Genomic DNA, 24,701 nt, shown 5'->3' on the forward strand with positions numbered 1-24,701 from the left:
AGAAAGAAGACCAGTGTGCCCAGCTACAACCTTCCAAAGGCCGATCACTCAGCAAGCATAAGCTTCAGCTACTCCCCTAGAGACTATGCAGATTGACCAAGTGAAGATGGCAAAGCATCATCAGGAGGTTTGTTGTGCAGAAGGAACATGCTTTTATTGTGGCAATCCCGAATGTTTAATTTGATCCTGCCCTGAGAAACAAGAAAACTCCGGAGTCTAGGGTTAGTTGGAGACACTACCCTGGGCAAAAATCACTTCTCTACATCACTGTCTCTGACAGTATGTCTCCTGCAGCAACATCCGTTTTGTCAAATCGGCCTACCTGGACTTCAGATCCGCAGGCATTCTCATCCAACTGGCAGTAATGCAGCTGTATAAAATCCAGATAAGTCTTCAGGATCCGTTGGTGGTTTCATCGGTGGTTGGAAAGCCCGTTACAGAGCCTGTGGAACTTCAGGTAGGAATGATACGCTCAGAGAAGATTCCTCTCTATGTACTGTCAAGCTTGTCTCATCCACTGCTTCTAGGTCTGCTATGGCTGCGCAGAAACGAGACTGTCTTGGACTGGAGATCTGGAGAAGTACTCCTTTGGGGACAGATATGCCACGAAAAATGCCTTGTTCCCATTCATCCTGCTCGACCCCCAGCATTTCCATCCAACTTACCTGGCTTGCCTGCACCATATTGAACGTACACTGACATCTTTGATAAGAAGAAAGTAGAGACAGTACCACCTCAGAGGCCGTATCACTGCCCTATCGATCTTTTTCTGGACGCATCACCTCCACGAGGTTGAATCTACCCCCTGTAGCAGGTTGAAACCCAAGCCATGTCTGAATATATTAAAGAAAATATTGCTAGGGGATTTATTCAGAAACCTTACATTCTGGCTGTAGCAGGATTCTTCTTTGTAAAGAAGAGAGATGGTTCACTTTGACCCTGTATCGACTACAGGGGACTCAATCAAATAACGATCAAAAATAAATATCCTCTGCCTCTAATCTCTGAGCTGTTTGATCGTCTTAAAGGTTCCAGAGTCTTCACAAAATGTGACCTTCGAGGGGGTATAAAGGGGAAGGGTACTATAGCACCAACGTGCCTGCATGTTGCTCCTCTCTCCTGGCAGAGATGCCGACTCACCACTGTAGCCCCGCTCTCCCTTTTCTTTCTCCTGCTGTTGCTACCCAAGGTTTGTGCATGGCTTGCAGATCCCTGGGCACCATGCTTAAAGCGTGCGCGCTGTCCCACCCTCTTAATGGCTGGGAGACACTTATTATTTAAGGCACCTCCACCTGTTGGGAGGTGCCTGTGGAGCGTTGTTAGTCTGTTTCTGAACACGCTTGCTAGTTCTCAGTTCCAGTGCTCGCATCCCAGTGTACCTGCCTGCCTTCCAGCCATGCCTGCCTTCCTGACTATCAGCCGTGCCCGTCTGCCTGTCTAGAAGCCATGCCTGCCTGTTTATCAGCCATGCCCACCTACCTGTCTATCAGCTGTGCCCACCTGCACCTGTTTACCAAGTTATCAGCCTTAACTGACAGTACCTTCCTGCCTGTATGTCATGCCAGTCACTATATCAACTATGCCAGCCAGTACTTAACAAGTCTACCTTTTCTGGCTATTCCTGCCTCCTGTCCCTTGTGGGTCAGCTGCCATCTACCTGAGGTCAGTCTTAGAGTGGCATCTGGTTCTGCCTTCCTTGTCCTTCCTCAGAATGTGTTATCATCAGCTGCCTTGCACACGAGGTCGGACTTGGTGAGCCACCTAGCCTCGCTCCTCTAGGCTTTCCTCAGATCACTACACTGTGGTTCCACCACCCAATACATTACAGGGGCTCTGTATATGGGGTTTGCAAACTATTCTACGATAATTTGTTATCCAAGAGTCAAATAGCACTCCTTCCCTCCCAAGTCACATTGTGTGGCTAAGCAGTACTGTACAGCCACATATGGGGCATTGCTATGTTCAGCAGAAATTGTGTGACAAATTTTGTTGCCCCAGTTTTACTATTTTCCACATGTGAAAATGTAAAATCTGTGGCTAAAACATTTTGGTGATAAAAATGTTATTTTTACTTCACTGCCCATTTGGTATAAAATTTGGTCTCCCTGAGGTCAGTGATTGTTTTGTGATGTTGGTCTACTAGGCATTGCTCCCACCTAGCCAGAATTCTACTCCACACTGATGAGGGGCATCACCCCGAAAGAGCTGTCTGTGGATGGATACCTGGCCTTAGTATTTCCCTTGTCATATCTGTAAACTCGTAAAGATCTGGATATTGACTTAAAGGGCCACTTAATATGGTGGTAATGGTGGTTTCCGAAAGGAGCCACTCCTTGGTTGGGTCCTTCCTTGGAGGAAGATCTGGCTAGTCCCGTGTTTGAGACTCTTAAATGAGGCTCCACGGACTTTATTTGCAATGTGTCTGAAGAGCAGTTCCTGATTGCATGTAGGGTATTGGCAGAATCAAGAGAAATTGCACAACAAACTGTACGGTACTTTTTTCTATTAGCCCTTGCAAAAATTAAAAACTTGGGGCTAAAACAACATTTTAGTGGTAAAAACATATGTCATGATCCCAGTGCAGGCTTTGACCTGCACACCTGGGGTTAATTATTGTGGCCTCTCTTTGGTTCAGGCAGAGCTTTTTATTGCCCTGAGATACTCCAATCCCTGTCAGTTATACTTTCGCTCTTGGCACTGTGTGGTGACCCCTGAGTGTGTTTGTGCTGTGCTCTGGTTGCTTGATTCTCTGTACGACTCGGTCTGTTCTCTGGATATTGCTTTGGATTCTGCTTGGTACCTTCTATGTCTGTTTGGTTTTGACTTCTGCTTGGCCCTGACTATCCATTCTGTCTCATCCCTGGTACTTTACTGATATCTCTGTGTATGACCTCCGTTTTGCCTGACTCTGAGTATTTCTGTATAGTGTCCTGCCATCTCTGAAAGCAGGACACTAAGCCCCGCCCCCTTGCAGTCACATGACCGACTGCTTGCTAAACTTCAGTGTCCTCAGGTCCTGTGTATCTGTACTTTCCAGCTGTACCTGACCCAGGGCCCCCCTCCAGTGCGGGTGAGTCCCTGCTTAGCGGAGGCTGCACGCCGGCGTTGACAGGATCCTGACATTATAACTGACCGTGAACTTTTTTTTCTCTCCTCACGTCTGCAGCATGGACCCAATGCATGCCTTATCTGAGCAGGTGAAATGCTTGACTCAGTCGCTGCAGAAGCTAAGTTTGGAACACCAAGCTCTGGCCCAGTCCCAACGGCAGGTTGCGGACTCGGTTCAGAGGGTGCTTTCCGCAGGCTTTCAGCAGGTGGGGAATAGAGATGTCATTTTAGTCCCACCCGAATCCCCGATAAGTTACCTGATACGTTTGCTGGTGACAAAAATGAATTTAGAGCTTTTAAAGAGGGCTGTAAGCTCTTTTTTTCCTTGAGACCCGGCTCCTCTGGGGATGAGAAACAGAGGGTGGGGGTAGTTATGTCCCTCCTTAGGGGGTCCCCACAAGCCTGGGCATTTTCTCTTTCCTCTTCTGCCCCAGAGAAAAGGTCTGTGGATGCATTTTTTGAGGCCTTAGGGCTTATTTATGATGAGCCAGAGTGCGTTTGGCTGAGGACAAGGTGATGAGTGTCTGTCAGGGGGAGCACTCGGCCGAGTGGTTCTGTTCTGAATTTAGGCGTTGGGCAGCTGAGGTTTCTTGGAGTGATGCCGCTCTTCGGGGGCTGTTCTGTAGAGGCCTGTGTGAATGTCTGAAGGATGCCCTGGCACTCCATCCTCCACCTGACTCCCTGGAGGATGCCATGACCCAAGCAGTTTGCAAGGATCGCAGACTGCGGGCAAGAGGTGTTATGCAACTTGAAACATCATTATTCTCCAGTGGAGTTAAGACCCGGACTCCTCCGGTGGCTATGGAGGTGAGCGCTGTCACCTGTGATGAGAAGGAAAGACGGCGCCGGGAGAAGCAGTTGTGCTTCTCTTGTGGGGAATCTGGACATTGGAAGAAGGACTGCCCCTCCTGTCCATCATCCTCCAAGGTGGCGGGAAGCGACTAGGTCTGGGTAGTAGTCGAGGAGGCTACCCAGACCTTCAGGTACCTTTTTCCTCACTTGAAAAAATTGTGCTTCGGGTGGAACTGGAACTTGGTGATGGTCCTGTTCAGACTACCGCCTTTGTTGACTGTGGCTCTGCTGTTAACCTTATTGATGCCTGGATTATGACTCTTAATAAGATAGGGACAGTCAGGCTTCAGGATCCTGTTAAACCTGTGGCAATTAACTTGTCCTCTCTTACCCGGGACGGTATCTGTTTCAGGTCTGAACTTTTTTCTCTGAAAGTGGGTTCCACTCATGTGGAAAAATTAACTTGTCTTCTGTTAGATAACTTGCCTGCAGGACTGGTACTGGGGATGCCTTGGCTACAATGCCATAATCCTACCATTGATTGGGTGACGGGGGAGATCACTCAATGAGGATGTAAAGATAAGTGTTGTAACCTGGGGCCTTTTGTTAACTCTGTTAAAACCGTGTCTGTGTCGTCTGTCAGTCTGGAAGGTATTCTGGAGTACCTGAAGGATTTCGAAGGCGTGTTTTCCGAAAGTGAGGCTGAGGCGCTGCCACCACATAGACCCTACGATTGTGCCATTGCGTTAGTACCCAGGGCCAAGTTACCTAAGGCTCGATTGTTCAATTTGTCCAGGCCTGAGCGCCAAGCCATGAAGGAGTACATAGCTGAGAATCTCCGCAAAGGGCATATCAGTCCTTCTGTGTCACATAGAATCATAGAATCGTAGAGTTGGAAGGGACCTCCTGGGCCATCTGGTCCAACCCCCTGCTCAAAGCAGGATTCGCTAAATCATCACAGTCAGATGTCTGTCCAGCCTCTGTTTGAAGACTTCCATTGAAGGAGAACTCACCACTTCTCGTGGCAGCTTGTTCCACTCATTGATCACTCTAACTGTCAAAGTTTTTTTCTAATATCTAATCTGTGTCTCCTCCCATTCAGTTTCATCCCATTGCTTCTAGTCTTTCCTTGTGCAAATGAGAATAAAGTTGATCCTTCTACAATGTGACAGCCCTTTAGATATTTGTAGACAGCTATTAAGTCTCCTCTCAGTCTTCTCTTTTGCAAACTAAACATTCCCAAATCCTGCAACCTTTCCTCATAAGACAGGGTTTGCAGACCGGTTACCATTCTGGTCGCTCTTTTCTGAACTTGCTCCAGTTTGTTGATGTCTTTTTTAAAATGTGGTGCCCAAAACTGGACACAATATTCCAGATGAGGTCTGACCAAAGAGGAGTAGAGGGAAATAATGACTTCACGTGATCTAGACTGGATGCTTCTGTTAATACATCCTAGAATTGAATTTGCCTTTTTTGCTGCTGCATCACACTGTTGACTCATATTCAGTCTGTGATCTATTAGTATACCCAAGTCTTTTTCACATGTGCTGTCACTTAGCCCTATTCCTCCCATTCTATATATGCTTTTTTCATTTTTATTGCCCAGATGTAGTACTTTGCATTTCTCCCTGTTAAAAACCATTCTGTTAGTTGCTGCCCACTTCTCCAGTTTATTTAAATCTTTTTGAATCCTCTCTCTCTCTTCTCTAGTATTAGCTATCCCTCCTAGCTTTGTGTCATCAGCAAATTTAATCAGTTTACCCTCAATTCCTTCATCTAAATCATTGATAAAGATGTTGAACAATACAGGGCCCAGGACAGAGCCCTGTGGTACCCCACTTGAGACATTCTTCCAACTGGATGTGCAGCCATTTACGACCACTCTTTGGGTCCGATCACTAAGCCAGTTATGAATCCACCTAACAGTTGCCTTGTCCATTCCATACTTAGTCATTTTTTCAATAAGGATTGTATGAGAGACTTTGTCAAATGCTTTGCCGTGGCAGCAGGATTATTCTTTGTGAAGAAGAAAGATGGTGGTTTGCGGCCGTGCCTCGACTTTCGGGAATTTAAAAAGATAACGGTTAGGAACACTTATCCACTTCCCCTCATCCCAGACCTATGTAACCAGTTATCTGGGGCCCAATGGTTCTCCAAATTAGATCTCCGAGGGGCCTACAATCTGATAAGGGTTGGGAAGGGGACGAGTGGAAAACTGCGTTCCTCACATCTGAGGGACTCTTTGAAAACCTGGTTATGCCCTTTGGGTTAACTAATGCCCCCGCTATTTTCCAGAACTTTATCAATGTTGTGTTTTCTGACCTGATAGGCCGTTTTGTTGTCATTTATTTGGATAATAATAATAATAATAATAATCTTTATTTTTATATAGCGCTAACATATTCCGCAGCGCTTTACAATTTGCACACATTTTTCATCACTGTCCCCGATGGGGCTCACAATCTGAATTCCCTATCAGTATGTCTTTGGAGTGTGGGAGGAAACCGGAGTACCCGGAGGAAACCCACGCAAACACGGGGAGAACATACAAACTCCTTGCAGATGTTGTCCTTGGTGGGATGACATTTTGGTGTATTCCCCGGACAGTCAGTCTCACTTACAACATCTACAGACAGTTCTCCAGAGACTCAGAGAACCACCTGTTTGCTAAATTGGAAAAATGTTTGTTTTTCGTACAGGAATTTGTCTTTTTTGGGGCTGTTTGTATCTTGTGAGGGGTTTCGTATGGACCCTAAGAAGGTGCTGGCGATCGCAGACTGGGTTCAGCCTCATGATCTCAAGGGGCTCTAGCGCTTCTTGGGATTTGCAAACTATTACCAGAGATTCATTAAAGGTTTCTCTCAAGTGGTTAAACCACTCACAGATCTTACCCAGAAGGGGGCTGATGTAAAAAATTGGTCGGAACTCGCTAAGGAGTCCTTCTCAGCTCATGTCCGCCCCGATGTTGGTCCAGCCAGACCCGTCCAAACCATTTATTGTGGAGGTGAATGCTTCTGAAGTAGGGGTGGGGGCAGTGTTGTCCCAAGGTCCGGCCACCCTTACTAATCTCAAACCCTGTGCCTTCTTCTCCAAGAAGTTCTCATCCGCTGAGAGAAATTATGATGTAGGCAATAGAGAACTTCTTGCGGTCAAGCTGGCATTCGAAAAATGGAGGCACTTTTTGGAAGAGGCGGCTCACCCTATCACTGTTATCACGGATCACAAAAATTTGGCATACCTTGAATCCGCTAAGAGGCTTACTCCTAGACAACCCCATTGGTCACTTTTTTTCACGCTTTCAATTCTCCATTACTTTTCGACCAGTGTCCAAAAATGTTAAAGCGGATGCCCTGTCCAGAAGTTTTGACCCGGTGTCTCCCCCCGAGATGCCGTCCTCCATTCTTCCCCCAGGGGTGGTAGTGGCGGGGTCTCATCAGAGTTGGAATAAGAAATTTTGATGGCTCAGTTCCTATCTCCGATGACAAGGCCAGGGGATAAATTGTTTGTTCCGGATTTATTGCGGCCTAGACTTCTGCAGGAGTTTCATGAGTCTAGGCTGAGTGCTCATCCTGGTATCATGGCCACTAGAGAGGCAATAGCCAGGATTTTTTGGTGGCCTTCACTGGGGTCCGATGTCAAGAAATTAATTGCTGCTTGTGGAGTTTGTGCCCGTTCCAAAAGCTCGCATAACCGGCCGGCTGGGGAACTCATACCTTTACCGGTTCCTGATAGGCCATGACTCATCTCTCCATGGATTTTATTACCGGTCTTCCACCTTCCAGGGGCAATACCGTGATCTGGGTGGTGTTGGATAGGTTTTCAAAACAGGCCCATTTCATTCCCTTGGCAGCACTACCCTCAGCAGAAACATTGTCAAGGTTGTTCGTGCAGCATGTGGTACGATTGCATGGGGTACCCCTGAATGTGGTGTCTGACAGAAGTGTGCAGTTTGTGGCCAAATTTTGGAGGGCATTCTGTATGAAATTGGGCATCTCACTCTCCTTCTCGTCGGCATATCACCCGGAGAGTATTGGTCAAACGGAAGGCACCAATCAATCCCTGGAACAAATTCTTAGGTGTCTGACCTCCGCCAGACAGGAGGATTGGTGTGATGTGTTACCGTTGGTGGAATTCACTTTTAACAACCGGGTGAGTCAGTCCACCAACATGTCCCCCATTCCTAATCAGTTATGGGTTTAATCCTCATTTTGGGGGAGTTTTCACGGGTGGATTCTGGTTGTCCAGGGGCAGAGGGGTCCGTCCAATGGTTAAAAAAACCTCTGGGCTGAAGTCCAGCGTAATATCTCTCGGGCCCAGGGGAGGTACAAATATTTTGCTGACAAAAAGAGGGCCCGGGACACATGTTTCAGGTGGGGGAGAAGGTTTGGCTTTCCACACGTAACAACGTAATGGGGCCTCCAGCACCGACCTCCACCCACAGAGCCCCACTCCACATAGAGAATAATATTGCTTTGGATTCTGCTTTGTACCTTCTATGTCTGTTTGGTTTTGACTTCTGCTTGACCCTGACTATCCGTTCTGTCTCATCCCTGGTACTTTACTGATATCTCTGTGTATTACCTCCATTTTGCCTGACTCTGAGTATTTCTGTATAGTGTCCTGCCATCTCTGAAAGCAGGACGCTCAGCCCCGCCCCCTTGCAGTCACATGACCGTAGGTCCTGTGACTGCTTCCTAAACTTCAGCGTCCTCAGGTCCTGTGTATCTGTACTTTCTGGCTGTACCTGACCCCGGGCCCCCCTCCAGTGCGGGTGAGTCCCTGCTCAGCGGAGGCTGCATGCCGGCGCTGACAGGATCCTGACAACATAATTATTTCTTCTCAGCCCAATTGTATAAAGTTCTGTGAGGCACATGTGGTATCAATATGCTCACTGCACCCCCAGATGAATTCATTGAGAGGTGTAGTTTGTAAAATGTATACATAAAGGGAATGGAGATGGGAGAGTCAGCTCACCAATCTCAGTCTCTTCACAGAAGTAGATTCCATGCACGGAGCCGTCCTTGCTTTTGGCGTGCGTATGCCGGAAATGAAAAAAAAAAATACTTCTCCAGCGTGGAAAAGTAAAAACTTCATATTTTATTCCTGGTTCATTAAAATTGGCATAAGGTATATCCACATGGAAATCCCAATAGGCTATCGACCGACACGTTTCGACTGTGAAGTCTTAATCATGGACTCAAGAATAAAATGTGAAGTTTTTATTTTTCCACACTTGAGAAGTATCCTTTGTTTCATAGTTTGTAAAATGGGGTCACTTATAGGGTGTTCTGCTGTTTTGGCACCTCAGGGTTTTTTTTTAATGTGACATGGCATCTTCAAACCATTCCAGCAAAATCTGAACTCATAAATGGCGCTCCTTCCCTTCTGAGCTTTCCACTGTGCTTTTTTGTAGTTTTTGACCACATATGAGGTATTGGTGTACTCAGGAGAAATTATGTAGCAAATCGTATGGTTCATTTTCTCCTATTATCCCTTTAGAAAATTAAAAATTTTGGGCTAAAGCAACATTTTAGTGGAAAATATTGTAAACTTTTGACTCAGGATAATGGTAGTTTCCAAAATGGTGGCACTTGTGGGAGTTTCGGCTATTTTGGCATGCCAGGTGCAGTTCAAATGTGACATGGCGTCTGAAATTTATTCCAGCATAAATTGCACTCCAGAATTCAGTTGGCATTCCTGCCCTTCCAAGCCCTGCCGTGTATCCAAACAGTAGTTTCCCACTATATATAAGGTGTCGGTGGACTGTTACACTTGCAAAATGAACATCTGTGGCTAAAGCTAAATTTTTGCAGGAAAAATTATTTTTTTCATTTTAAAGGATCAACATTATAAAATGCTGTAAAGCACTTGTGGGTTCAAGGTGCTTCCACACATCTAGATAAGTTCCTTAAGGGTTTAGTTTACAAAATGGGGTCACTTGTTGGGGGTTTCCAGTTGTTTAGACACATCAGAGACTCTGTAAACATAATATGGCTGTAATGATCACGTGTGACTGGACACAGCGCCTCCAGCAGGGCGAATTTATGACACACGTGATCCTGGATACAGCGCCTCCAGCAGGGCGAATTTAAACAATAATGGGACGTGCAGCCGGATATACCGCCTCCAGCTGGCGAATTTAAGAAATACACGTAAAACTGGATACCCCGCCTCCAGCTGGCGAATTTAAATAATAAGGGTAAACACAGGGAACAAATACAGTGGTGGGCCCTGCGATAGGGAATGGGGGACGTGGAGACCTCCTAAGCTCCCCTGAGCCAGTGTCCCTGCACTCCTCACATTCCCTATACAGGCTCCTCGCCTGTCGCCGCACGCGTGCCTTAATACCCTAGCAAGCCCTAAACCTAAACCCTAACTAGGGAATAGGTCGGTGCGGAGACTAATCCCACCACTGCACTAGAACACATAAGGAAAGTCACAAACAGGAGAAAAAGAAAACTTAGCGCTCTCTGTGCTAAAGCTCCAGCACAGAGTCCAGCGACCGACTGCAGCCTTCCTCCTGAATAGCTGCCAAGAACTCCCTTCTGTGACTCCTTCCACACCAGGACTCAGATTGAGCTGAGCACTCTCTTCAGCTCCTTCCACCACCAAGGTTGGTTGCAAATGAACAACTAACACCAACAGTGATTGAAAACCCCTGGCTGTCCTTTATAGAGCCTAACACCTGTCATGTAATTAACGTGCACATTAACCTAAAACTAAAGCTAAGGTGCGATACCACTCACCACCACCGGGGACAGTCAAGACACCCTGAACCTGACAAAGTAAAAAAAGTTCACTTTGTCAATTTAATACCGCCAGATCCAACACTGGATCATGACAGTGGCATCCGCTATCTATTCCAGCCATTTTTGCGCTTCAAAAGTCAAATTTTCCTTCCAAACCTTACTGTGCGTCCAAATAGTGTTCCACCACATATGAGATATCAGTATACTCAGGAGAAATTTCACAGCAAATTGTACAGTCCATTTTCTCCTGTTACCCTTGTGAAAATTAAACATTTGTGGCTAAAACAACATTTTTATGGGAATAATGTGATTTTTTTTTTTTTTTTTAATTTTTGCAGCTCAACTTTTTAAAAAAAGATGTTGTTAAGCACCTGCACATTTAAGGAGCTTACAACACCTCTATATAGGTTCTTTGAGGGGTTTCCACTGTTCTGGCACAACAGGGACTCTGCAAACGCGACACGGCATCCGATATCAATTCCAGCCAATTTTGTGATCCACAAATTGAAGGGTGTTCCTTCCCCTCTGAGCCCTGCCGTGCATCAGCATACTTAGGAGAAACTGCATAACAAATTGTATGGTCAATTGTCCCACATTACCCTTTTGAAAATGCAACATTTGGTCGCTAAATCAATATTTTGGTGGGGAAAAAATACAATTTTTATTTTTTCTTTACATATTGCTTTAATTATGGTAAAGCACCTAAAGGGTTAATAAACTTCTTGAATATGGCTTTGAACACTTTTAGCGGTGTAGTTTTTAAAATGTATTACTTTTGGGTATTTTCTGTCATATAGGCCCCTCAAATTCACTTTAAAAGGGATGTGGTCCCTAACAAAATTTGTTGGAAAAATTAGAAATTGAACATTTAAAACTTCTAACTTCCTAACAAATATAAATATATATATATATATATATATATATATATATATATATATATATATATATATATATATATATATATATATATGACATGAGGGAAATGTTATTTATTATCCATTTTGTGTGGATACATTTCATATAGTTCTAAGACGGCGCACAAGCATCAGCACCTTGTCCTTATAAAGCTTTATTTGCATCTTAGTATTTGATCAGTATTTTTCATATGCTTTTTCAAAGAAGTTCCTTGGCAAATTATATTGATGACCTATCCTTGGGAAAGTTAATCAATATCAAATCGGTGGTGGTCTGACATAAAGAATCCCCGCAGATCAACAGGTCTGTAAACATTGATTGGAGCTGCACGCCCACCAATCCAATATTGATTACCTACCCTAAAAATCGGTCATCAATATTATTTGACCAGACAACCCCTCTAAGTCCTTTTTACATGGCACATAATCAGCTGAATGAGTGGGTGAAAGAAGTGTAAATGGAGATGCAGAAACCTCCAAAACATTCATGAAACACAAATCATTGTAGGATCTATCAATCTATCTGTTCTAAAGTGCAAATACAGGCAGCACTCCCGAGTAAATATAGTGAAAGAAGGTTACAAGTTATTCCATGCCAAAAGTATACAGCCATTCTCTGCCACAGAGCCAAAATGCTATATACCTTTGGCACGGAATACCCTTTATGTTATCTATCTATCTATCTATCTATCTATCTATCTATCCCATATCTATCTATGTGTCTATCTATCCCATATTTATCTATCTATCTTCTATTTATTTGGCTTACTTATATAATAATAATTATTATTATTTATTATTATAGCACCATTTATTCCATGGTGTTTTACATGTGGGGAGGGCTATACATAATACATACAAGTACAGTAATCTTAAACAATGCAAGTCACGACTGGTACAGAATGAGAGAGGACCCTGTCTGCGAGGGCTCACAATCTACAAGGGATGGATGAGGATGCAGTAGGTGAGGGTAGAGCTGGTCGTGCAGCGGTTTGGTGGATCGGTGGTTACTGCAGGTTGTAGGCTTGTCGGAAGAGGTGGGTCTTCAGGTTCTTTTTGAAGTTTCCATGGTAGGCGAGAGTCTGATATGTTGTGTGTTGTGGTAGAGAGTTCCAGAGTAGGGGTGATGCACGGGAGAAATCTGTTATATAATGAGCTAGACATGACTATATATAGTGTGCTATTTATATAACTGATGTGCAGTGGACTTTTGGCGTTCCAGAGACTCTTCATAGATTATAATTTGTATAATCTATATTATTTGATTTCACCCCCACTGTTTTGGGTGATGCTTTTGGTTTGCATTGACAGTCAGATCTTAACATCATGGATTTTAAAAGGGAGCCTTCACACTTAGAGTTTACATGCTGAGTCTTATCGCTGACAGGGCCTTGGCACACATGCTTAGACCCATTAATGTTACTATTGCATTTTGCATGCAAACCTAATCAGCAGCCATTTAAATGTGAGCAGCCTGCAGGCGCCCAGGAGAAGCTTCTGTTAGCGGATGACACTGAACTGACTACTACGCTGTTCATGCTCCGAGCCTCTCACTGTCTCTTGTCCCTGAACTATATCATTTGCTATTACAATCCTTCTTAATCCCTTTTTGCAGTTATGTCGTGACTCTTTCATGGCCAAAATCCACATGTAATGGTGATCTCACTTCTCATAATTGTATTTATTAATGTAAGCAGTAATAATAGAATAAGGACACGGGCGGCTCACGGGATTGACCTTTAAAGGAAATTTACATGATGAAAATTACAGTAATATTATTAAATGTCTCTTCTGCGATTTGATGAACTGTTAGTTAAAAGCCCAAAACCTGAGTAGAGAATCTGAAGGCAACACTTGGCTTTTGTGTGCGATTTTATCATGATGACCGTGGAGGTCTCATGCACATACAGTGATCCCACCAAGTGAGATGCATGATGGACTGATGGCCTTGTAATATGGATCCTGAAAAATCCAGACATTATCTGGATTCAACTCAGTGATCATAACAATTACCATTGCTTGAATAAGTTATATATGTGTATTATACATGGGTGCATACTGTATATAGGTGTGTACTGTATATAGGTGTGTACTGTACATAGGAGTGTACAGTATATTAGTGAGTGCTGTATATGGGTATGTTCTGTATATCGGTGTGTATTATACATAGGTGTGTACTGTACATAGGAGTGTACTGTATATACGTGAGTGCTGTACATAGGTGTGTACTGTATCGGTGTGTATTATACATAGGTGTGTACTGTACATGGGAGTGTACTGTATATAGATGAGTACTGTACATGGGTGTGTTCTGTACATAGGTATGCACTGTATATCGGTGAGAGCTGTATACCGGTGTGTATTGTACATAGGTATAATACACACCAATATACAGTACCTATGTACAATACACACCGATATATAGTACCTAAGTGTGTACTGTAAATGGGAGTGTACTGTATATAGGTGAGTACTGTATATGGGTGTGTACTGTACATAGGTATGTACTGTATATTGTGTATTGTACATAGGTATGTACTGTATATGGGTGTGTACTGTACATAGGTATGTACTGTATATCGGTGTGTACTGTATATCGGTGTGTACTGTATATCGGTGTGTACTGTATATCGGTGTGTACTGTATATCGGTGTGCATTGTACATAGGTGTGTACTGCATATGGGCGTGTACCGTACATAGGTATGTACTGTATATCGGTGTGTATTATACATAGGTATGTACTGTATATGGGTGTGTACTGTACATAGGTATGTACTGTATATCGGTGTGTACTGTATATCGGTGTGTATTGTACATAGGTGTGTACTGTATATCGGTGTGCATTGTACATAGGTATGTACTGTATATCAGTGTGTGTTGTACATAGGTATGTACTGTATATCGGTGTGTATTATACATAGGTGTGTACTGTTATATCGGTGTGCATTGTACATAGGTGTGTACTGCATATGGGCGTGTACCGTACATAGGTATGTACTGTACATCGGTGTGTACTATACATAGGTGTGTACTGTATATCGGTGTGCATTGTACATAGGTGTGTACTGTATATCGGTGTGCATTGTACATAGGCATGTACTGTATATCGGTGTGTATGGTACATAGGTATGTACTATATATCGGTGTGTATTATACATAGGTGTGTACTGTTTTATCGGTGTGCATTGTTGCTAGGGGCAACGGCAGAGGACTGCAAAATTTGGTTGCTAAGGGCAACGGTTTCCAAAAGCACATGGTGCAGTGCTGGCAACGCTGAGCCAGGAAGGCTGACGGTCTTGAAAGCCATGTGATATACTGACCGGGGTCAGTGGAAGAGACTTATAGGACACCTCTGCGGTAGAGGGTCCGAGAACCTGCGCGGACAGCAGGTGACGGTCGTGAAAGCCATGTGATATGCTGACTGGGGTCGGAGAAAGAGACTGTGGATTGTGATAGGGTGCCTCTGTGGATATGAGGTACCCGAGGACCTGTGTAGCTGACACAGGTAACGGACAGGTGTTCGTGTTGTACTGACCTGGGTCAGTGAGAAAGACTGTGTATCTGGAGGGTTCAGTGTGCAAAGGTCCTGGAGGGTCAGAGTTGGGAGATTCTGGGAGAAGAGTCGGATCCCTGGAGCACATGTTATGACCTTGGACCTGGTGAGGCGTGAGTGTTGGGCAGTCTCAGGCGGAGACGGATGTCCTGAATAGCACCCGCTGAGCCCCTGGACCTGGTGAGGCCGGTGTGTTGGGAAACCCTGGGAGGAGGGTCGGCTCCCTGAATAGCACTCGGTGTGCCCTGTGTGTTGGACGGTCTCAGGAGAGGAGACGGACGTCCTGAATAGCACACAGACAGGACATGTGAGTTTTGTCTTGCATGTGTGTTTTTTTTCTTTTCCCTTTCAAGTCAGCCTGTAGTGGCTCAGTGGGGGTCAAGAAGGTGACAAGCGGCTTGCTGTAACTCGGAGGGGTTACGAAGGTGACAAGCGGCTTGCTATAACTCGGCGGGTTTACGAAGGGGACAAGCGGCTTCCTGTAAGTCGGCGGGGTTACGAAGGTGACATCAGCAGCTGTGTGTGAACGGCAGCCGGAGGTGTCGGAGATCGGTGACAGCAGGAGCTGTGATGGTGCCAGCAAGGACTTGTGTGGTATCATAAGAGACATAAACTGTGTTGTGCGAACTGTGGTCTAAGGAGACCTGTAGAAAGGACATGAGAAAATCCCGATAGGGGGCGGTGGCCCAAATCGGGGTGGTAGCCCAAAAGGGGGTGGAGTCCCAGAGGGGGGCGGTGACCCAAATTGGGGTGGTAACTCAAAAAGGGGTGGAGTCCCAGAGGGAGGCGGTGGCCCATATTGGGATGGTGGTCCAGAGAGGGGCCAGTGTGTCAAAAGAGGAACAGCAATGTTCGTGTATGACTTTTTCAGAATGTGGGATATTCTTTCCAGATAACGACGGGCCACAGGTATGTACCGTAATGCTGCACCGAGAAGGAGTCTCGGGTCGGCTGGACTCAAAGAGTCAGGTGACTCTGACAGGAACTCCTCTCACTTTCTGTCTGGCTCAGAAAATGGTCCAGGTTCGCTGTAAACATGGGGTCACGGTGAACTATGCGGTAGACAGAGTAATGTTTGAGGGGTCCACAAGTGGTGAGTGCCAAGGTGGCGGGATACCACCTGCTTAGTGTATACCTTGAAGAGGGGCCGGGACTTTGTCGTGTTTGATGACATATGGCAGGAGGTTGGAGACGTTTCTACTGTTGGGCTAACAGATAGTAAGACGGCGACTGCTCCTGACGTGGACAGATCAGAGTTAGAATTGACCAGAAGAAGGGGTACGTCTGCCCAACGGACGGACCTGACATCTCGTGACAGGACTGACGGTGACCTGATTAATAAGACGGCTGAAGTATTCACATGGTTAGTGGGTAACTGGAAGGATTACTCGACAGATCAGGGTGACTCAGACTCTGGGGGTGACTGTGGCTCTGAGAGAGAAAGGAAGCACAGAATAGAAGAGCTACAGAAAGAAGTCTCTGAGCTCAATGGTCACCTGTCAACGTGGCAAAACGTGAACAAGACCCTTAGGGAAGAGATGGAAGAACTCAGAGGAGTAGTAAAAGATCTTCTGCGGGAGAAGAGCTGGGACGGAGATGTACAGCGGCCGGGTCCGACTGGTGGTGGGACGGAGCTGCCGGTGCCCGTCTTGGCAGAGGGTCATGAAGAGATGAGATCTCGTGAAGTTGTGGAGCTAAGAACTGAAGAAGAGTCACCCGGTCGGGTCAACTGTAGTGAGGGAATTGTCCGTGGTAAAGCCAGAGCCTCCTGGCCAGGAAGAGAGCAAGGCCACGACCTTCAAGTCTGTGATTGACGTGCCCGAGGACATGCAAGAAGCCTGTGCTGAGGAAGGTGTGCATGAGGCTTTTAAAGAGACGGTCAAGGCGTGTAAGGTGCACTGGACACCTGAGACTCGGCAGTTGGTGATAGTATCAGCCAGGGAAGACACAGCAAAGCGCATAGCTGTCCTGAAAAACATGCATCTGCAATGTCTTCACGCCAAAAAGTTGGTCAGGCGGAGTAATATGAAAGCTGCTCGACGCCTCCAAGTAGTGACATGGCAGGTGGCCAAAGAATGTCAGCAAGTGGCAGTTCGACAGGCCGTACAAGGCTGAGAGACCTTAGTTCCTGTGAGACGCTGAATGGGTCAGACTCAGGCCAGACAGTAGACTCGATTAAGACTTATGATCGCACCAACCGGGAGAGCCGGTCAGTGAGAGAAAGGAGTGTGGTGACTAAACAATGTTTGATGACGCAGACACTGTGACTGGAGGGCCAAAGATCAAGGCCGATATTCTGACCACTGGGGGTGGGGGAGGCCTAACGTAGAGATGAGGCCTGATGACAGACGGAGACGGTTCTCTCGACCTGTGGGGCAAGGTGTAATGAGTGCCCGGTCTTGAGATCCTGGGGTAATGTTGTGTGTTCAACCCCACAAGTTTGAACAGAGGGGGGAGGTATGTGGTGTAGTGACCACTGTGTCCACTAGGGGGCGCTGTGTGGGTGTCCCAGGACAGGCGTATAAGCATTTCCAGTGTCCTGATAGGAGTAGGATGCTGAATGATCGTAATGTATCTCAAGGTGGGTGGCCTCAGGATGAAGGCTGGATTATGTGCTGATCAGCAGAGCTGATCTTTCGTGCCAATGTGTTAGGGAGAGCTACCTACAAATCCACCCAGGGGTGTGTCTAGATTGCCATACTAAAGAATGTATGAATGCTTGCAGGACCTGTGATGAGGTCATAGCCGTGTGACCCGATGGGCGTGGCTACAGACCATATAAGGTGGCCAGGGTAGGTCACATGAGTGAATGCTTGGACCCGGTTGGTCTGTTGTGGAAGGTCCCGCTGGGAGATGGGGCTTCCTGCCTGACAGAACGTGTGTGAAGTGGCTGTGAGTAATGGCGACGTGTGCCTGAGAGTTCCCTGGAGGGAATGAATGTCTGCACTGAGAAGCAGCCATGAGGTAAACTCTGACGGGGTGAGATATCTCTGAGGCTAGAGATCCTGTGTACTGGACATTGCACAACCTGTGTGACCACAGGATAAGCAGAGTGAAGCTCTGTCATGGACGCTATGCTGTTTATATGAACTTTCTGTTGCTGTGGGTTTATGATGCCTAATAAACCGCATGGACTGTTGGAGTTATGTTAAGAAACCTGTGCCGGATGTGATTTATTGGCTGCCAAGCGAGTATCCCCTACTTGAATGACAGCGCTACCTTACAGTATGTACTGTATATCGGTGTGTATTATACATTGGTGGGTACTGTATATGGGTGTGTACTGTATATGAGTATGTACTGTATATAAGGGTGTACATAAGTATGTACTGTATATCAGTGTGTATTGTACATAGGTATGTACTGTATATCGGTGTGTATTATACATAAGTGTGTACTGTATATGGGTGTGTACTGTATATGAGTATGTACTGTATATAAGGGTGTACATAAGTATGTACTGTATATCAGTGTGTATTGTACATAGGTATTTACTGTATATCGTTGTGTATTGTACATAGGTGTGTACTGTATATCGGTGTGTACTGTACATAGGTATGTACTGTATATTGGTGTGTATTATACATAGGTGTGTACTGTATATCGGTGTGCATTGTACATAGGTGTGTACTGTATATGGTGTGTACTGTATATGGGTATGTACTGTATATAAGGTTGTACATAAGTATGTACTGTATATCAGTGTGTATTGTACATAGGTATGTACTGTATATCGGTGTGTATTGTACATAGGTGTGTACTGTATATGGGTGTGTATTGTACATAGGTGTGTATTGTATATGGGTGTGTATTATACATAGGTATGTACTGTATATCGGTGTGTATTGTACATAGGTGTGTACTGTATAAGGATGTGTAATGTATATCTGTGTGTATTGTACATAGGTGTGTATTGTATAAGGATGTGTACTGTATATCGGTGTGTATTGTACATAGGTGTGTACTGTATAAGGATGTGTACTGTATATCGGTGTGTATTGTACATAGGTGTGTACTGTATATGGATGTGTACTGTATATGGGTGTGTATTGTACATTAGTATGTACTGTATATCGGTGTGTATCGTACATAGGTGTGTACAATATGTCGGTGTGTACTGTATATCGGTGTGTACTGTATAAGTCTTCACTGGATTTTTATTTAAAATCGAGTACTACCACCAAAGAAAGAATACATTCTTCAGAACAAGGACCCTGTATATGCAGTAGTGCTGAAAAGATATCAGTCAAGCCCATGGGGTGACATTGGACATGGAATAATGTTGGAATTGGCCCAGCTTTGTTGTACTTGCTGCTTCATTTACATTAAGATTTTAAGTTGATTTGGACCTGGACCACCTGCTCCATCCCTTTGGACCTCCTCAATCCATTTACTACAGTGTCAGCCATTCATTTAAATTGTTGGCATTTAATACTAAATGGCTGGCTCCAGGTTATTCTGGCAGAATGTGCTGATCATTGGGGTCTTTGTGACTCTTATGAGTACTCTTAGCCAGAGTATTTACGTCTTCATTTCTTGGTTTATCTGTTGATATTCAATATATTGATATAATATTGCTGGGTACATAGTGATGAACACATTCCTCTAATCACAGCATTGATTATGCAAGCTTGTTTTATCAGCATGCCCACCTATGTATGTCTATAAAATCTGACTATGGCCAATGGCTATCCTTTCGAGTAGCTATCATTTATACTATATGTCTATATGCTATACTGTATATGTCTATAGTACAGTGCATGCTATCTGGCCACATTCTTGTGCAGATAAAATAATAGGGTGCATAAATAGCAAGAACACACAATAATTATTCCCTCGTAAATCAAAGCCCTCACCGAATTGTCATGCAGAGCCCGATCTGATCCAGCGCGGCAGCACTTTATGAAGAATGGCAATTATTAGGGAAAGACATTTTTACCGCTCTCCCTCTACAGGGGTTTCTCTGCTTTTTCTGCACCTTGTAGATGACACTGCATTTAGATTAAAGATGGGTGTATAAAGGGAAGGCCCGCTGGGATTGTTTAGAAGCTGCTTTCCTATGTGATATGGAAAGCAGAAGAGGAAGATTAAGGAAAAATCACAGGAGCATCCAATGGTGGAACACAGAAAATAATATCCGACAAATCCTGCAGCCCCCCCATCTCCCATCCTCAGCTGGGGCCAGCACAATCTTGTCTTGTGTATTAAACTGCAAGGCATCAATAACAGCGGCGTTAACTATTTCGCTCAGCAAGGTCTGACTAATAAGCTTGGCTTTTCTACACACCTGCCGTTCTGCTTCTCCCGCTCCTGGATACAGATGTGAGCAACGTCCCCGCTTATTGACCCTGGTGTTATTTTTTTCCCTCTATTCTGGAGCACATTGCTGTTTCCAGCTGGGCCAAAGATTAACTGATTCGCTGCTGGCAGCGCCGTCTCCGAGGCCTTTGTGAAAAGAAAAATGAAGATCCTCTGAGAAAATATTCAAAAGAACTAAAAGCGATTTCCCATCAGTTGGACATATGCAAAACACTATAATAAAAGAAGCTGTGCCTCTGATATAAAAATGCTTTTCTTGTTGGGCCACTGCAGTCTTATTGCCATAATTATACAATGGCAAGCAACTCAATGTTATACAGTATGTATGTACACCTTCTTGTTTTTGTTTCTTTTGGGTGAGGTAGGAGCAGATTTACATATTATGCCGGGGTCACACTTGCGCGTTCAATGCGAGAAACTTGCGCGAGTCTCTTGCCTCAATACCAGGCACTGTTACCACACTCGGGACCGGAATGTGTGGCTGCATGTATTTCTATGCAGCTGAATGCTCCGGTCCGAATGCCGGTGCCAGTGCCGGGTATTGAGGCAAGAGACTCGCGCAAGTTTCTCACATTGCACTCGCAAGTGTGACCCCAGCCTTATAAAGAAACAATTCTGGATTCACATATTTATTTGGAGCAGTTTTTTTTTTTTTTTACATACGCTCATCAGTCAAATTGTTCCCTGCCCCTCAGACTAATCACAACTCTAGTCTATTCCCTTTATGCACTTTTTATAGGAAGAGCCGACCTATAGGGTATGCCAACCGAGATCTGAACGTGTACCTCCATGGCAGAGAAAGTAGCTATTGACAACAGCCAATAAAAAGTGTAGGACAAGCTAATTTGTTGCCCAAAGAAAAAATGTCCAAATTCCCCCCTTCTGCCATTATATTTGATCTTATGCTTTAGCTAGGAGAATGCACCCCAAAGTGCATGACAGCCACATTGCCAGCAATAATGCATACTATACTGCCATATCACAATATCCTCACCCAATCTTAGACACAGTGCTGTACCGTCCAAGAACGCTACTGGTGGTGCTTACATGTAGCGCTCACCATTCATTGGAGCGTATTTACCATCAAAAAGGCTGAAATCTACCATTTTCTGCCAATTATCAAATTTGATAAATACAAGCATAATGCAGATATACTGTATGTTGAAAAGTTGATCTGCTGATATTTTCTGGTAGTTTATTGGGTGCTGTAATAAAAGAGTCGATAATGCCAAAAGACGGATTTGTAGCTTATCAATGAAAACACAAACTTGGCCACATACCACGACAGAGATCAATTGGGCATTTTGTCTGAACTGTCTTTCTAATTTAAGATGTTGTCTTCCAAGACACCATCCTTGAAAACCATCATTCCAAGGACAATGTGTTGTTCAGAAAATGCCTGCCTGAAATGCATGGGCAAATTAATATAATACTGTAAGAATTTGGCAAAAAGAAGGAAAGCGAATTGAGCTGCCATGAAGTGCTGGCACGCTGTTAATTTGAAAACAGACATCCCATGTACCCATAGAGTTTTCTGTCTGTTTCGTTGAAGGGGTTTTCCAGTAAGAATATGTTCAGAACCTATCCAAAGGATAGTCATCAATATCAGATCAGTAGGGTCCATGTGTTCCATGTGTTTTCATCTGTTCTCCCCAAAAGGATAGGTCACCAATGTTTTCAATGTTTTATACAACCCCTTGAAACTCAGGGCATGTCCTATTCTCATCTGTTTTTGCAGATAAGGCTCAGCTACATACAGTGCCTTGCGAAAGTATTCGGACCCCTGGAACTTTTCAACCTTTTCCCACATATCATGCTTCAAGCATAAAGATACCAAATGTAAATTTTTGGTGAAGAATCAACAGTAAGTGGAACACAATTTTGAAGTTGAATGAAATTTATTGGTTAGTTTAAATTTTTATGGAAAGTCAAAACTGAAAAGTGGAGCGTGCAATATTATTTGGCCCCTTTACTTTCAGTGCAACAAACTCACTCCAGAAGTTCATTGTGGATCTTTGAATGATCCAATGTTGTCCTAAATGACTAATGATGATTAATATAATCCACCTGTGTGTAATCAAGTCACCTTATAAATTCACCTGCTCTGTGATAGTCTCAGTGTTCTGTTTGAAGCACAGAGAGCATCATGAAGACCAAGGAACACAACAGGCAGGACCGTGATACTGTTGTGGAGAAGTTTAAAGCCGGATTTTGATACAAAATGATTTCCAAAACTTTAAACATCCCAAGGAGCACTGTGCAAGACCCAGCCGTCCCACTAAACTTTAATCTCAAACAAGGAGAAGACTGATCAGAGATGCAGCCAAGAGGCCCATGATCCGCCTGGATGAACTGCAGAGATCTATAGCTGAGGTGGGACAGTCTGTCCATAGGACAACAATCAGTTGTACACTGCACAAATCTGGTCTTTATGGAAGAGTGGCAAGAAGAAAGCCATTTCTCAAAGATATCAATAAAAAGTGTTATTTAAAATTTGCAACAAGTCACCTGGGAGACACATCAAACACGTGGAAGAATGTGCTCTGGTCAGATGAAACCAAAATCGAACTTTTTGTCAACAATGCCAAACAATATGTTTGGCGTAAAGGCAACACAGATCATCACCCTGAACAAACCATCCCCACTGTCAAACATGGTGGTGGCAGCATCATGGTTTGGGCCTTCTTTTCTTCGACAGGGAAGATGGTTAAAATTGATGGGAAGATGGATGGAGCCAAATACAGGACCATTCTTGAAGAAAACCTGTTGGAGTCTGCAAAAGGCCTGAGACTGGGACGGAAGTTTGTCTTCCAACAAGACAATGATCCCAAACATGAAGCAAAATCTACAATGGAATGGTTCACAAATAAACGTATCCAGGTGTTAGAATGGCCAAGTCAAAGTCCAGATCTGAATCCAGTTGAGAATCTGTAAAAAGAGCTGAAAACTGCTGTTCACAAACAATCTCCATCAAACCTCACTGAGCTCGAGCTGTTTGCCAAGGAAGAATGGGCAACAATTTCAGTGTCTTGATGTACAAAACTAATAGAGACATACCCCAAGTGACTTGCAGCTGTAATCGCAGCAAAAGGTGGCACAACAAAGTATTAAGTTAAAGGGGCCGAATAATATTGCACGCCCCACTTTTCAGTTTTTGACTTTCCAGAAAAATTTAAAATAACCAATAAATTTCGTTCAACTTCACAATTGTGTCCAACTTGTTGTTGATTCTTCACCAAAATGTTACATTTGGTATCTTTATGTTTGAAACATGATATGTGGGAAAAGGTTGAAAAGTTCCAGGGGGCTGAATACTTTCGCAAGGCACTGTAGGTCTAGGAGGATCCATTAACCCCTTGACCCTCGAGGGTGGTTTGCACATTAATGACTGGGCCATTTTTTACCATTCTGACCGCTGTCCCTTTATGAAGTCATAACTCTGGAACGCTTCAATGGATCTTGGCGATTCTGAGATTGTTTTGTCGTGACATATTGTACTTCACTTTAGTGGTAAAATTACTTTGCTGTACCTTGTGTTTATTTATGGAAAAAATGGAAATATGGTGAAAATGTTGACAATTTTGCAATTTTCAAACTTTGAATTTTTATGCCCTTAAAACAGAGAAATTTATGACACAAAATAGTTACTAAATAACATTTCCCACATGTCTACTTTACATCAGCACAATTTTGGAAAAGAAAAATTTTTGTTAGGAAGTTATAAGGGTCAAAAGTTGGCCAGCAGTTTCTCATTTTTACGACAAAATTTACAAAACCATTTTTTTAGAGACCCACCTCACATTCAAAGTCACTTTGAGGGGTCTATATGGCAGAAAATACCCAAAAGAGACACCATTCTAAAAACTGCACCCCTGAAGCTACTCAAAACTACATTCAAGAAGATAATTAACCCTTCAGGTGTTTCACAAGAGCAGAAGCAACATGGAAGGAAAAAATGAACATTTAACTGTTTAGTCACAAAAATGATCTTTTAGCAACACTTTCTTTATTTTCCCAAGGGTAACAGGAGAAATTGGATCCCAAAATTTGTTCTACAATTTGTCCTGAGTACGCTGATACCCCATATGTGGGCAGGAATCACTGTTTGGGCACATGGCAGGGCTCAGAAGGGAAGGAGTGACGTTTGACTTTTTCAACCTAAAATTGGCTGAAATTGACATCGGACACCATGTTCCGTTTGCAGAGCCCATGATATGCCTAAACAGTGGAAACCCCCCACAAGTGACCCCATTTTGGAATCTAGA

This window comes from Dendrobates tinctorius, unplaced genomic scaffold, assembly GCF_039654945.1.
Source record: "Dendrobates tinctorius isolate UK_male_01 unplaced genomic scaffold, ASM3965494v1 ptg000383l, whole genome shotgun sequence".
Taxonomy (NCBI): domain Eukaryota; kingdom Metazoa; phylum Chordata; class Amphibia; order Anura; family Dendrobatidae; genus Dendrobates; species Dendrobates tinctorius.